This window comes from Oncorhynchus gorbuscha, unplaced genomic scaffold (assembly GCF_021184085.1).
Source record: "Oncorhynchus gorbuscha isolate QuinsamMale2020 ecotype Even-year unplaced genomic scaffold, OgorEven_v1.0 Un_scaffold_1473, whole genome shotgun sequence".
Lineage (NCBI taxonomy): Eukaryota > Metazoa > Chordata > Actinopteri > Salmoniformes > Salmonidae > Oncorhynchus > Oncorhynchus gorbuscha.
Genome location: NW_025746243.1, coordinates 77,888 through 90,525, shown reverse-complemented (window position 1 = coordinate 90,525; position 12,638 = coordinate 77,888).

Sequence of the window (12,638 nt, the reverse complement as noted above, 5' to 3'; positions counted from 1 at the left end):
TTATATCAGCAATGTTCCAACATCTAGTGGAAAGCCTTCCCAGAAGAGTGGAGGCTGTTATAGCATCAGTGTTCCAACATCTAGTGGAAAGCCTTCCCAGAAGAGTGGAGGCTGTTATAGCATCAGTGTTCCAACATCTAGTGGAAAGCCTTCCCAGAAGAGTGGAGGCTGTTATAGCAGCAATGTTCCAACATCTAGTGGAAAGCCTTCCAGGAGAGTGGAGGCTGTTATAGCAGCAATATTCCAACATCTTGTGGGAAGCCTTCCCAGAAGAGTGGAGGCTGTTATAGCAGCAATGTTCCAACATCTAGTGGAAAACCTTCCCAGAAGAGTGGAGGCTGTTATAGCAGCAATATTCCAACATCTTGTGGGAAACCTTCCCAGGAGACTGGAGGCTGTTATAGCTGCAAAGGTGGGACCAACTCCATATTAATGCCAATGACTTTGGAATGAGATGTTGGACGAGCAGCTGTCCTCATACTGCTGGTCATGTCAACATATTTGACAGAATTGACCTGTTCCCCTACTCCCCTCTAAGCCAATTCAAGAGAGAAAGTTGAGAAGTTACAAGCGTCTTATTTGATTCGGGCTGCTGAGTGACAGAAATAGATGGCTAGAATCCACTGCTAGAACTAGGTTAGTCTGTGGCTGTGTTTGAATTGACAGCCCTGTGGGTCCTGGTCAAAAGTAGTGCACTATATAGGGAATAGGGTGCCAGAGTCCTATAGGCCCTGGTCAAAAGTAGTGCATTATTTAGGGAATAGGGTGCCAGAGTCCTATAGGCCCTGGTCAAAAGTAGTGCATTATTTAGGGAATAGGGTGCCAGAGTCCTATAGGCCCTGGTCAAAAGTAGTGCGTTATTTAGGGAATAGGGTGCCAGAGTCCTATAGGCCCTGGTCAAAAGTAGTGCATTATTTAGGGAATAGGGTGCCAGAGTCATATAGGCCCTGGTCAAAAGTAGTGCATTATTTAGGGAATAGGGTGCCAGAGTCCTATAGGCCCTGGTCAAAAGTAGTGCATTATTTGGGGAATAGGGTGCCAGAGTCCTATAGGCCCTGGTCAAAAGTAGTGCACTATATAGGGAATAGGGTGCCAGAGTCCTATAGGCCCTGGTCAAAAGTAGTGCATTATTTAGGGAATAGGGTGCCAATTCAGACAAGGCCTGTGTTTTTCACCACCTCAGTTCCCAACATAACAACCTCTTCAGCCTGTCACTCTTCCACCACTCTCCTGTCTGTCTGTCTGTCTGCATCTCTTCAGCCTGTCACTCTTCCACCACTCAGACCTGTCTGTCTGTCTGTCTGCATCTCTTCAGCCTGTCACTCTTCCACCACTCTCCTGTCTGTCAGCAGCCTGTCACTCTTCTTCAGCCTGTCACTCTTCCACCACTCTACCTGTCTGTCTGTCTGTCTGTCTGCATCTCTTCAGCCTGTCACTCTTCCACCACTCAGACCCTGTCTGTCTGTCTGTCTGCAACTCTTCAGCCTGTCACTCTTCCACCACTCTCCTGTCTGTCTGTCTGTCTGCATCTCTTCAGCCTGTCACTCTTCCACCACTCAGACCTGTCTGTCTGTCTGTCTGTCTGCATCTCTTCTGTCTGTCTGTCTGCCTGTCTGTCTGTCTGTCTGTCTGTCTGTCTGTCTGTCTGTCTGTCTGCATCTCTTCAGCCTGTCACTCTTCCACCACTCTCCTGTCTGTCTGTCTGTCTGCATCTCTTCAGCCTGTCACTCTTCCACCACTCTCAGCCCTCCTGTCTGTCTGCATCTCTTCAGCCTGTCACTCTTCCACCACTCTCAGCCCTCCTGTCTGTCTGTCTGCATCTCTTCAGCCTGTCACTCTTCCACCACTCTCAGCCCTCCTGTCTGTCTGCATCTCTTCTGTCTGTCACTCTTCCAGCCTGTCACTCTTCCACTCTGTCTGTCTGTCTGTCTGCATCTCTCTTCAGCCTGTCACTCTTCTGTCTGTCTGTCTGTCTGTCTGTCTGTCTGTCTGTCTGTCTGTCTGTCTGTCTGTCTGTCTGTCTGTCCACCACTGTCTGTCTGTCTGTCTGTCTGTCTGTCATCTCTTCAGCCTGTCACTCTTCCACCACTCTCTGTCTGTCTGTCTGTCTGTCTGTCTGTCTGTCTGCATCTCTTCAGCCTGTCACTCAGCTCCACCACTCTCAGCTGTCTGTCTGTCTGTCTGCATCTCTTCAGCCTGTCACTCTTCCACCACTCTCAGCTCTCCTGTCTGTCTGTCTGCATCTCTTCAGCCTGTCACTCTTCCACCACTCTCAGCCCTCCTGTCTGTCTGCATCTCTTCAGCCTGTCACTCTTCCACCACTCTCAGCCCTCCTGTCTGTCTGTCTGCATCTCTTCAGCCTGTCACTCTTCCACCACTCTCAGCCCTCCTGTCTGTCTGTCTGCATCTCTTCAGCCTGTCACTCTTCCACCACTCTCAGCTCTCCTGTCTGTCTGTCTGCATCTCTTCAGCCTGTCACTCTTCCACCACTCTCAGCCCTCCTGTCTGTCTGCATCTCTTCAGCCTGTCACTCTTCCACCACTCTCAGCCCTCCTGTCTGTCTGTCTGCATCTCTTCAGCCTGTCACTCTTCCACCACTCTCAGCCCTTCTGTCTGTTTGTGTTCCAAATGGCACCCAATTCCCTATATAGTGCACTACTTTAGACCAGGGCCTATAGGACTCTGGTTAAATGTAGAGCACTAGGGAATAGGGGTCCGTTTGGAATGCCCTCCTGTGTTTCCTGTGCGTTCTGGTTAAATGTAGTGCACTACTTTAGACCATGGCCTATAGTACTCTGGTTAAATGTAGTGCACTACTTTAGACCAGGGCCTATAGGACTCTGGTTAAATGTAGTGCACTACTTTAGACCAGGGCCTATAGGACTCTGGTTAAATGTAGTGCACTACTTTAGACCAGGGCCTATAGGACTCTGGTTAAATGTAGTGCACTAGGGAATAGGGGTCCGTTTGGAATGCCCTCCTGTGTTTCCTGTGCGTCACGGAGGACAAGGTTGTTTCAGTCCGGTTGGTGGGAGCGTCGCGAGGAGAATCTTCCTGAGTGAAACAGGAAGTGAGAAGTGTATATATATATATTTTTTTCTTTATCTCCGAACAGGAAGACACTCGCTCAGAGAGCAGAGAAGAAGAAAGTATAGGCCAGCTCTACTCTATTGTACAGACACAGCAACAGTCGTCTAGTTTAACATCAGGTGACCTGGTCTATTGAATTCTTGCTGGACACTGTGACATAGGTGACATGATGTTGTGTGTGTGTGTGTGAAGCAGCACAGTTCTCTCTCTCTCTCTCTCTCTCTCTCTCTCTCTCTCTCTCTCTCTCTCTCTCTCTCTCTCTCTCTCTCTCTCTCTCTCTCTCTCTCTCTCTCTCTCTCTCTCTCTCTCTCTCTCTCTCTCTCTCTCTCTCTCTCTCTCTCTCTCTCTCTCTCTCTCTCTCTCTCTCTCTCTCTCTCTCTCTCACTCTCTCTCTCTCTCTCTCTCTCTCTCTCTCTCTCTCTCTCTCTCTCTCTCTCTCTCTCTCTCTCTCTCTCTCTCTCTCTCTCTCTCTCTCTCTCTCTCTCTCTCTCTCCCTCTCTCAGTACTCCCTCTCTCAGTACAGTTCTGTGATGTTATTGTGCAGTATGAATGCTGGGAACTGTATAACTAAGATGGTGAATATCTAATGAGAGCCCCTACTGTACAGTACTGTATTAGTGTTGGGAATTTAAAGGGTGACTGTGAAATGAGTAACTCAGCCTGTATACAATGACCTGTAGTAACAGACACAGCACTGTCATAACACTCCTCTGTCTCGTGAGCCATCAGCTGACCAGCTGTTGTATTCAGGGTCGGGCGCATTGTGTTGTGTGTGTGTGTGTGTGTGTGTGTGTGTGTGTGTGTGTGTGTGTGTGTGTGTGTGTGTGTGTGTGTGTGTGTGTGTGTGTGTGTGTGTGTGTGTGTGTGTGTGTGTGTGTGTGTGTGTGTGTGTGTACATACTCTGTGTGTGTGTGTGTGTGTGTGTATGTACATACTCTGTGTGTGTGTGTGTGTGTGTGTGTGTGTGTGTGTGTGTGTGTGTGTGTGTGTGTGTGTGTGTGTGTGTGTGTGTGTGTGTGTGTGTGTGTGTGTGTGTGTGTGTGTGTGTGTGTGTGTGTGTGTGTGTGTGTGTGTGTGTGTGTGTGTGTGTGTATCTTCCGTCCGTGTGTCACCCACATCTCTTCCTGTGTGTGAGGCCCGAGCAGAGAGGTCAGTGAACTCAGGGTGGGTCCTGCTGCAGGCTTCCCTGCTTCACCACCACTAACCAGCCCCCGCTGGCCAGCCCCTGGTTCCTCTTCCTGGAAACAAGTGACTGGCTGGGAGGGGAAGGGGCCTGTTGGAGCCAGCACAGAGAGAGGGGGGGGGGGGGGGGTGTCTCCTCTCTCTCTCTCTCTGACGTACTGACTGACTGCCAGTAACCCCACGCAGTACAGAACCAGTAACCCCACGCAGTACAGAGCCAGTAACCCCACGCAGTACAGAGCCAGTAACCCCACGCAGTGCAGAGCCAGTAACCCTTACAGAACCAGTAACCCGTACAGAGCCAGTAACCCCACGCAGTACAGAGCCAGTACAGAGCCCCCACGCAGTACAGAGCCAGTAACCCCAGAGCCGCAGTACAGAGCCAGTAACCCCACGCAGTACAGAGCCAGTAAGCAGTACAGAGCCAGTAACCCCACGCAGTACAGAGCCAGTAACCCCACGCAGTACAGAGCCAGTAACCCCACGCAGTACAGAGCCAGTACAGAGCCAGTAACCCCACGCAGTACAGAGCCAGTAACCCCACGCAGTACAGAGCCAGTAACCCCACGCAGTACAGAGCCAGTAACCCCCCAGTACAGAGCCAGTAACCCCACGCAGTACAGAGCCAGTAACCCCACGCAGTACAGAGCCAGCCAGTAACCCCACGCAGTACAGAGCCAGTAACCCCCCACGCAGTACAGAGCCAGTAACCCCACGCAGTACAGAGCCAGTAACCCCACGCAGTACAGAGCCAGTAACCCCCCAGTACAGAGCCAGTACAGAGCCAGTAACCCCACGCAGTACAGAGCCAGTAACCCCACGCAGTACAGAGCCAGCCAGTACAACCACGCAGTACAGAGCCAGTAACCCCACGCAGTACAGAGCCAGTAACCCCACGCAGTACAGAGCCAGTAACCCCACGCAGTACAGAGCCAGTAACCCCACGCAGTACAGAGCCAGTAACCCCACGCAGTACAGAGCCAGTAACCCCACGCAGTACAGAGCCAGTAACCCCACGCAGTACAGAGCCAGTAACCCCACGCAGTACAGAGCCATCGATGCAGCTCTTTCCATTCCTCTGCAGGCCCACCAGCTCCGGTCACCAACCAGCCTCCTTCAAAAGAACGCAAGTTGAATCACAGCCATTGGAATTCACCCCACTGTCAAGTGAATTCACCAACAAAGGATCATTCTTTCATTGTCGTGTCTTTGTCTGTCAGTCCTTCTGGGGGGGAGGATAGTTACTCCAGTTTTTGTTCTGTTTCAGACATTTTCTATTGCCCTAAACATGGGAGAAGAAGATTTCTTGAAGGTAGTTAAGAAAGGACCCTATAATGTATTTAGAGGATTAGCTTGGAAAGGAAACAAAGCTGCTGTGTCGTCCTCATCCTGAAGGTCTTGGATTAGAGGGTTTCCCCCCTGTAGAGACAGGAAGTCTGTGTGTTTACAGCCCTGTAGAGACAGGAAGTCTGTGTGTTTACAGCCCTGTAGAGACAGGTAGAGACAGGAAGTCTGTGTGTTTTCCCCTGTAGAGACAGGAAGTCTGTGTGTTTACAGCCCTGTAGAGACAGGAAGTCTGTGTGTTTTCCCCCTGTAGAGACAGGAAGGGAAGTCTGTGTGTTTACAGCCCTGTAGAGACAGGAAGTCTGTGTGTTTTCCCCTGTAGAGACAGGAAGTCTGTGTGTTTACAGCCCTGTAGAGACAGGAAGTCTGTGTGTTTTCCCCTGTAGAGACAGGAAGTCTCTGTGTTTTCCCCTGTAGAGGTAGGAAGTCTGTGTGTTTTCCCCTGTAGAGGCAGGAAGTCTGTGTTTTCCCCTGTAGAGGTAGGAAGTCTGTGTGTTTTCCCCTGTAGAGGCAGGAAGTCTGTGTGTTTTCCCCTGTAGAGACAGGAAGTCTGTGTGTTTACAGCCCTGTAGAGACAGGAAGTCTGTGTGTTTTCCCCCTGTAGAGGCAGGAAGTCTGTGTGTTTTCCCCCTGTAGAGACAGGAAGTCTGTGTGTTTTCCCCAGGAAGTCTGTGTGTTTTCCTGTAGAGACAGGAGGTCTGTGTGTTTTCCCCTGTAGAGACAGGAAGTCTGTGTGTTTTCCCCTGTAGAGACAGGAAGTCTGTGTGTTTTCCCCTGTAGAGACAGGAAGTCTGTGTGTTTTCCCCTGTAGAGACAGGAAGTCTGTGTGTTTTCCCCTGTAGAGACAGGAAGGGAAGTCTGTGTGTTTACAGCCCTGTAGAGGCAGGAAGGGAAGTCTGTGTGTTTTCCCCTGTAGAGATAGGAAGGAAAGTCTGTGTGTTTTCCCCCTGTAGAGGCAGGAAGGTGAAGTCTGTGTGTTTACAGCCCTGTAGCGACTGGAAGGGAAGTCTGTGTGTTTTCCCCCTGTAGAGGCAGGAAGGGAAGTCTGTGTGTTTTTAGCCCTGTAGAGAGAGGAAGGGAAGTCTGTGTGTTTACAGCCCTGTAGCGACTGGAAGGGAAGTCTGTGTGTTTTCCCCCTGTAGAGGCAGGAAGGGAAGTCTGTGTGTTTTCCCCCTGTAGAGGCAGGAAGGGAAGTCTGTGTGTTTTCCCCTGTAGAGGCAGGAAGGAAAGTCTGTGTTTTCCCCTGTAGAGACAGGAAGGGAAGTCTGTGTGTTTTCCCCTGTAGAGACTGGAAGGGAAGTCTGTGTGTTTTCCCCTGTAGAGGCAGGAAGGGAAGTCTGTGTGTTTTCCCCTGTAGAGGCAGGAAGGGAAGTCTGTGTGTTTATAGCCCTGTAGAGACAGGAAGGGAAGTCTGTGTGTTTTCCCCTGTAGAGACAGGAAGGGAAGTCTGTGTGTTTTCCCCTGTAGAGACAGGAAGGGAAGTCTGTGTGTTTTCCCCCTGTAGAGGCAGGAAGGGAAGTCTGTGTGTTTTCCCCCTATAGCGACTGGAAGGGAAGTCTGTGTGTTTTCCCCCTGTAGAGGCAGGAAGGGAAGTCTGTGTGTTTACAGCCCTGTAGCGACTGGAAGGGAAGTCTGTGTGTTTTTCCCCTGTAGCGACTGGAAGGGAAGTCTGTGTGTTTTCCCCCTGTAGAGGCAGGAAGGGAAGTCTGTGTGTTTACAGCCCTGTAGCGACTGGAAGGGAAGTCTGTGTGTTTTTCCCCTGTAGAGGCAGGAAGGAAAGTCTGTGTCTTTTTCCCCTGTAGAGGCAGGAAGGGAAGTATATGTGTTTACAGCCCTGTAGAGACAGGAAGGGAAGTCTGTGTGTTTACAGCCCTGTAGAGACAGGAAGGGAAGTCTGTGTGTTTTCATCCCTGTAGAGACATGAAGGGAATTCTGTGTGTTTTCCCCCTGTAGAGGCAGGAAGGAAAGTCTGTGTGTTTTCCCCCTGTAGAGACAGGAAGGGAAGTCTGTGTGTTTACAGCCCTGTAGAGACAGGAAGGGAAGTCTGTGTGTTTTCCCCCTGTAAAGACAGGAGGGGAAGTCTGTGTGTTTACAGCCCTGTAGAGACAGGAAGGGAAGTCTGTGTGTTTTCCCCTGTAGAGGCAGGAAGGGAAGTCTGTGTGTTTTCCCCCTGTAGAGGCAGGAGGGGAAGTCTGTGTGTTTACAGCCCTGTAGAGACAGGAAGGGAAGTCTGTGTGTTTTCACCTGTAGAGGCATTCTGTCTTATGAATTGAAATTATGAGCAATAAAGTGGATTTTGGTTGCAGGTCGCCTCCACTAGACACCACTGGTTATATCCTCCACTAGACACCACTGGTTATGTCCTCCACTAGACACCACTGTCCTCCACTAGACACCACTGTCCTCCACTAGACACCACTGGTTATGTCCTCCACTAGACACCACTGTCCTCCACTAGACACCACTGTCCTCCACTAGACACCACTGGTTATGTCCTCCACTAGACACCACTGTCCTCCACTAGACACCACTGTCCTCCACTAGACACCACTGTCCTCCACTAGACACCACTGATTATGTCCTCCACTAGACACCACTGGTTATGTCCTCCACTAGACACCACTGGTTATATCCTCCACTAGACACCACTGGTTATGTCCTCCACTAGACACCACTGGTTATGTCCTCTACTAGACACCACTGTCCTCTACTAGACACCACTGTCCTCCACTAGACACCACTGGTTATGTCCTCCACTAGACACCACTGGTTATATCCTCCACTAGACACCACTGGTTATATCCTCCACTAGACACCACTGGTTATGTCCTCCACTAGACACCACTGGTTATGTCCTCCACTAGACACCACTGTCCTCCACTAGACACCACTGGTTATATCCTCCACTAGACACCACTGGTTATATCCTCCACTAGACACCACTGGTTATATCCTCCACTAGACACCACTGGTTATGTCCTCCACTAGACACCACTGGTTATGTCCTCCACTAGACACCACTGTCCTCCACTAGACACCACTGGTTATGTCCTCCACTAGACACCACTGTCCTCCACTAGACACCACTGGTTATATCCTCCACTAGACACCACTGGTTATATCCTCCACTAGACACCACTGTCCTCCACTAGACACCACTGGTTATGTCCTCCACTAGACACCACTGGTTATGTCCTCCACTAGACACCACTGGTTATGTCCTCCACTAGACACCACTGGTTATGTCCTCCACTAGACACAACTGTCCTCCACTAGACACCACTGGTTATGTCCTCCACTAGACACCACTGGTTATGTCCTCCACTAGACACCACTGTCCTCCACTAGACACCACTGGTTATATCCTCCACTAGACACCACTGGTTATGTCCTCCACTAGACACCACTGGTTATGTCCTCCACTAGACACCACTGGTTATATCCTCCACTAGACACCACTGGTTATGTCCTCCACTAGACACCACTGTCCTCCACTAGACACCACTGGTTATATCCTCCACTAGACACCACTGTCCTCCACTACACACCACTGGTTATGTCCTCCACTAGACACCACTGTCCTCCACTAGACACCACTGGTTATGTCCTCCACTACACACCACTGGTTATGTCCTCCACTAGACACCACTGTCCTCCACTAGACACCACTGTCCTCCACTAGACACCACTGTCCTCCACTAGACACCACTGGTTATGTCCTCCACTAGACACCACTGGTTATGTCCTCCACTAGACACCACTGGTTATGTCCTCCACTAGACACCACTGGTTATATCCTCCACTAGACACCACTGGTTATGTCCTCCACTAGACACCACTGGTTATGTCCTCCACTAGACACCACTGGTTATGTCCTCCACTAGACACCACTGGTTATATTCTCCACTAGACACCACTGGTTATATCCTCCACTAGACACCACTGGTTATATCCTCCACTAGACATCACTGGTTATGTCCTCCACTAGACACCACTGGTTATATCCTCCACTAGACACCACTGGTTATATCCTCCACTAGACACCACTGGTTATGTCCTCCACTAGACACCACTGGTTATATCCTCCACTAGACACCACTGTCCTCCACTAGACACCACTGGTTATGTCCTCCACTAGACACCACTGTCCTCCACTAGACACCACTGGTTATATCCTCCACTAGACACCACTGGTTATATCCTCCACTAGACACCACTGTCCTCCACTAGACACCACTGTCCTCCACTAGACACCACTGTCCTCCACTAGACACCACTGGTTATGTCCTCCACTAGACACCACTGGTTATGTCCTCCACTAGACACCACTGGTTATATCCTCCACTAGACACCACTGGTTATGTCCTCCACTAGACACCACTGGTTATGTCCTCCACTAGACACACTGTCCTCCACTAGACACCACTGTCCTCCACTAGACACCACTGGTTATGTCCTCCACTAGACACCACTGGTCCTCCACTAGACACCACTGGTTATATCCTCCACTAGACACCACTGGTTATATCCTCCACTAGACACCACTGGTTATGTCCTCCACTAGACACCACTGGTTATATCCTCCACTAGACACCACTGGTTATGTCCTCCACTAGACACCACTGTCCTCCACTAGACACCACTGTCCTCCACTAGACACCACTGGTTATGTCCTCCACTAGACACCACTGGTTATATCCTCCACTAGACACCACTGGTTATATCCTCCACTAGACACCAGTGGTTATGTCCTCCACTAGACACCACTGGTTATATCCTCCACTAGACACCACTGGTTATATCCTCCACTAGACACCACTGGTTATGTCCTCCTCCACTAGACACCACTGTCCTCCACTAGACACCACTGGTTATGTCCTCCACTAGACACCACTGGTTATATCCTCCACTAGACACCACTGTCCTCCACTAGACACCACTGGTTATGTCCTCCCACTAGACACCACTGGTTATATCCTCCACTAGACACCACTGGTTATGTCCTCCACTAGACACCACTGGTTATATCCTCCACTAGACACCACTGGTTATGTCCTCCACTAGACACCACTGTCCTCCACTAGACACCACTGTCCTCCACTAGACACCAGTGGTTATGTCCTCCACTAGACACCACTGGTTATATCCTCCACTAGACACCACTGGTTATATCCTCCACTAGACACCACTGGTTATGTCCTCCACTAGACACCACTGTCCTCCACTAGACACCACTGGTTATGTCCTCCACTAGACACCACTGGTTATATCCTCCACTAGACACCACTGGTTATATCCTCCACTAGACACCACTGGTTATATCCTCCACTAGACACCACTGGTTATGTCCTCCACTAGACACCACTGTCCTCCACTAGACACCACTGGTTATGTCCTCCAATAGACACCACTGGTTATGTACTCCACTAGACACCACTGGTTATGTCCTCCACTAGACACCACTGGTTATGTCCTCCACTAGACACCACTGGTTATGTCCTCCACTAGACACCACTGGTTATGTCCTCCACTAGACACCACTGGTTATGTCCTCCACTAGACACCACTGTCCTCCACTAGACACCATTGTCCTCCACTAGACACCACTGGTTATGTCCTCCACTAGACACCACTGGTTATATCCTCCACTAGACACCACTGGTTATGTCCTCCACTAGGCACCACTGGTTATATCCTCCACTATAAACCACTAGACACCACTGGTTATGTCCTCCACTAGACACCACTGGTTATATCCTCCACTAGACACCACTGGTTATGTCCTAGACACCACTAGACACCACTGTCCTCCACTAGACACCACTGGTTATGTCCTCCACTAGACACACTAGACACCACTGGTTATGTCCTCCACTAGACACCACTGGTTATGTCCTCCACTAGACACCACTGGTTATATCCTCCACTAGACACCACTGGTTATGTCCTCCACTAGACACCACTGGTTATGTCCTCCACTAGACACCACTGGTTATATCCTCCACTAGACACCACTGGTTATGTCCTCCACTAGACACCACTGTCCTCCACTAGACTCCACTGTCCTCCACTAGACACCACTGTCCTCCACTAGACACCACTGGTTAGACACCACTGGTTATCCTCCACTAGACACCACTGGTTATGTCCTCCACTAGACACCACTGGTTATATCCTCCACTAGACACCACTGGTTATGTCCTCCACTATATTGACACACCACTGTAGACACCACTCCTCCACTAGACACACTACTGGTTATGTCCTCCACTAGACACCACCGGTTATGTCCTCCACTAGACACCACTGGTTATGTCCTCCACTAGACACCACTGGTTATGTCCTCCACTAGACACCACTGGTTATGTCCTCCACTAGACACCACTGGTTATGTCCTCCACTAGACACCACTGGTTATGTCCTCCACTAGACACCACTGTCCTCCACTAGACTCCACTGTCCTCCACTAGACACCACTGTCCTCCACTAGACACCACTGATTATGTCCTCCACTAGACACCACTGGTTATGTCCTCCACTAGACACCACTGGTTATATCCTTCACTAGACACCACTGGTTGTAAAGGCCCTGTATAAACCCCTAGGAAACACAGCAGGTTCTCTAGAACAGGAATGTAGCCTAGCATCCTCATCTTGCACTTACTGAAGGTAGTAGGCTATTAAACCTACAGGAAGCGTTTGAATCTCTAGCCTGCAGCAGACGACTGTGACAAAAGACATGTCTCATTTGCTTTGCTACGTAGACCACTTTTATTCAATTCAATTGAGTTTTATGTATCCCCCCGAGGGACAAACGCTCTAGTATCTGTTTAGCATCTGGTGTAAATAGTGAGTCTGTGTTCCCGGTAGACTGCTCTCTACAACCTGCTGTGGTGCTCTGTTCTCTAAACCACATCCTCTCCTCTCAGTGAGCCTGCCCACCTGCATCACCCCCTCCGTCTGCATCTGCGTCCTGAATAGCACCCTTATTCCCTATTTTAGTCAAAGGTAGTGCACTACAT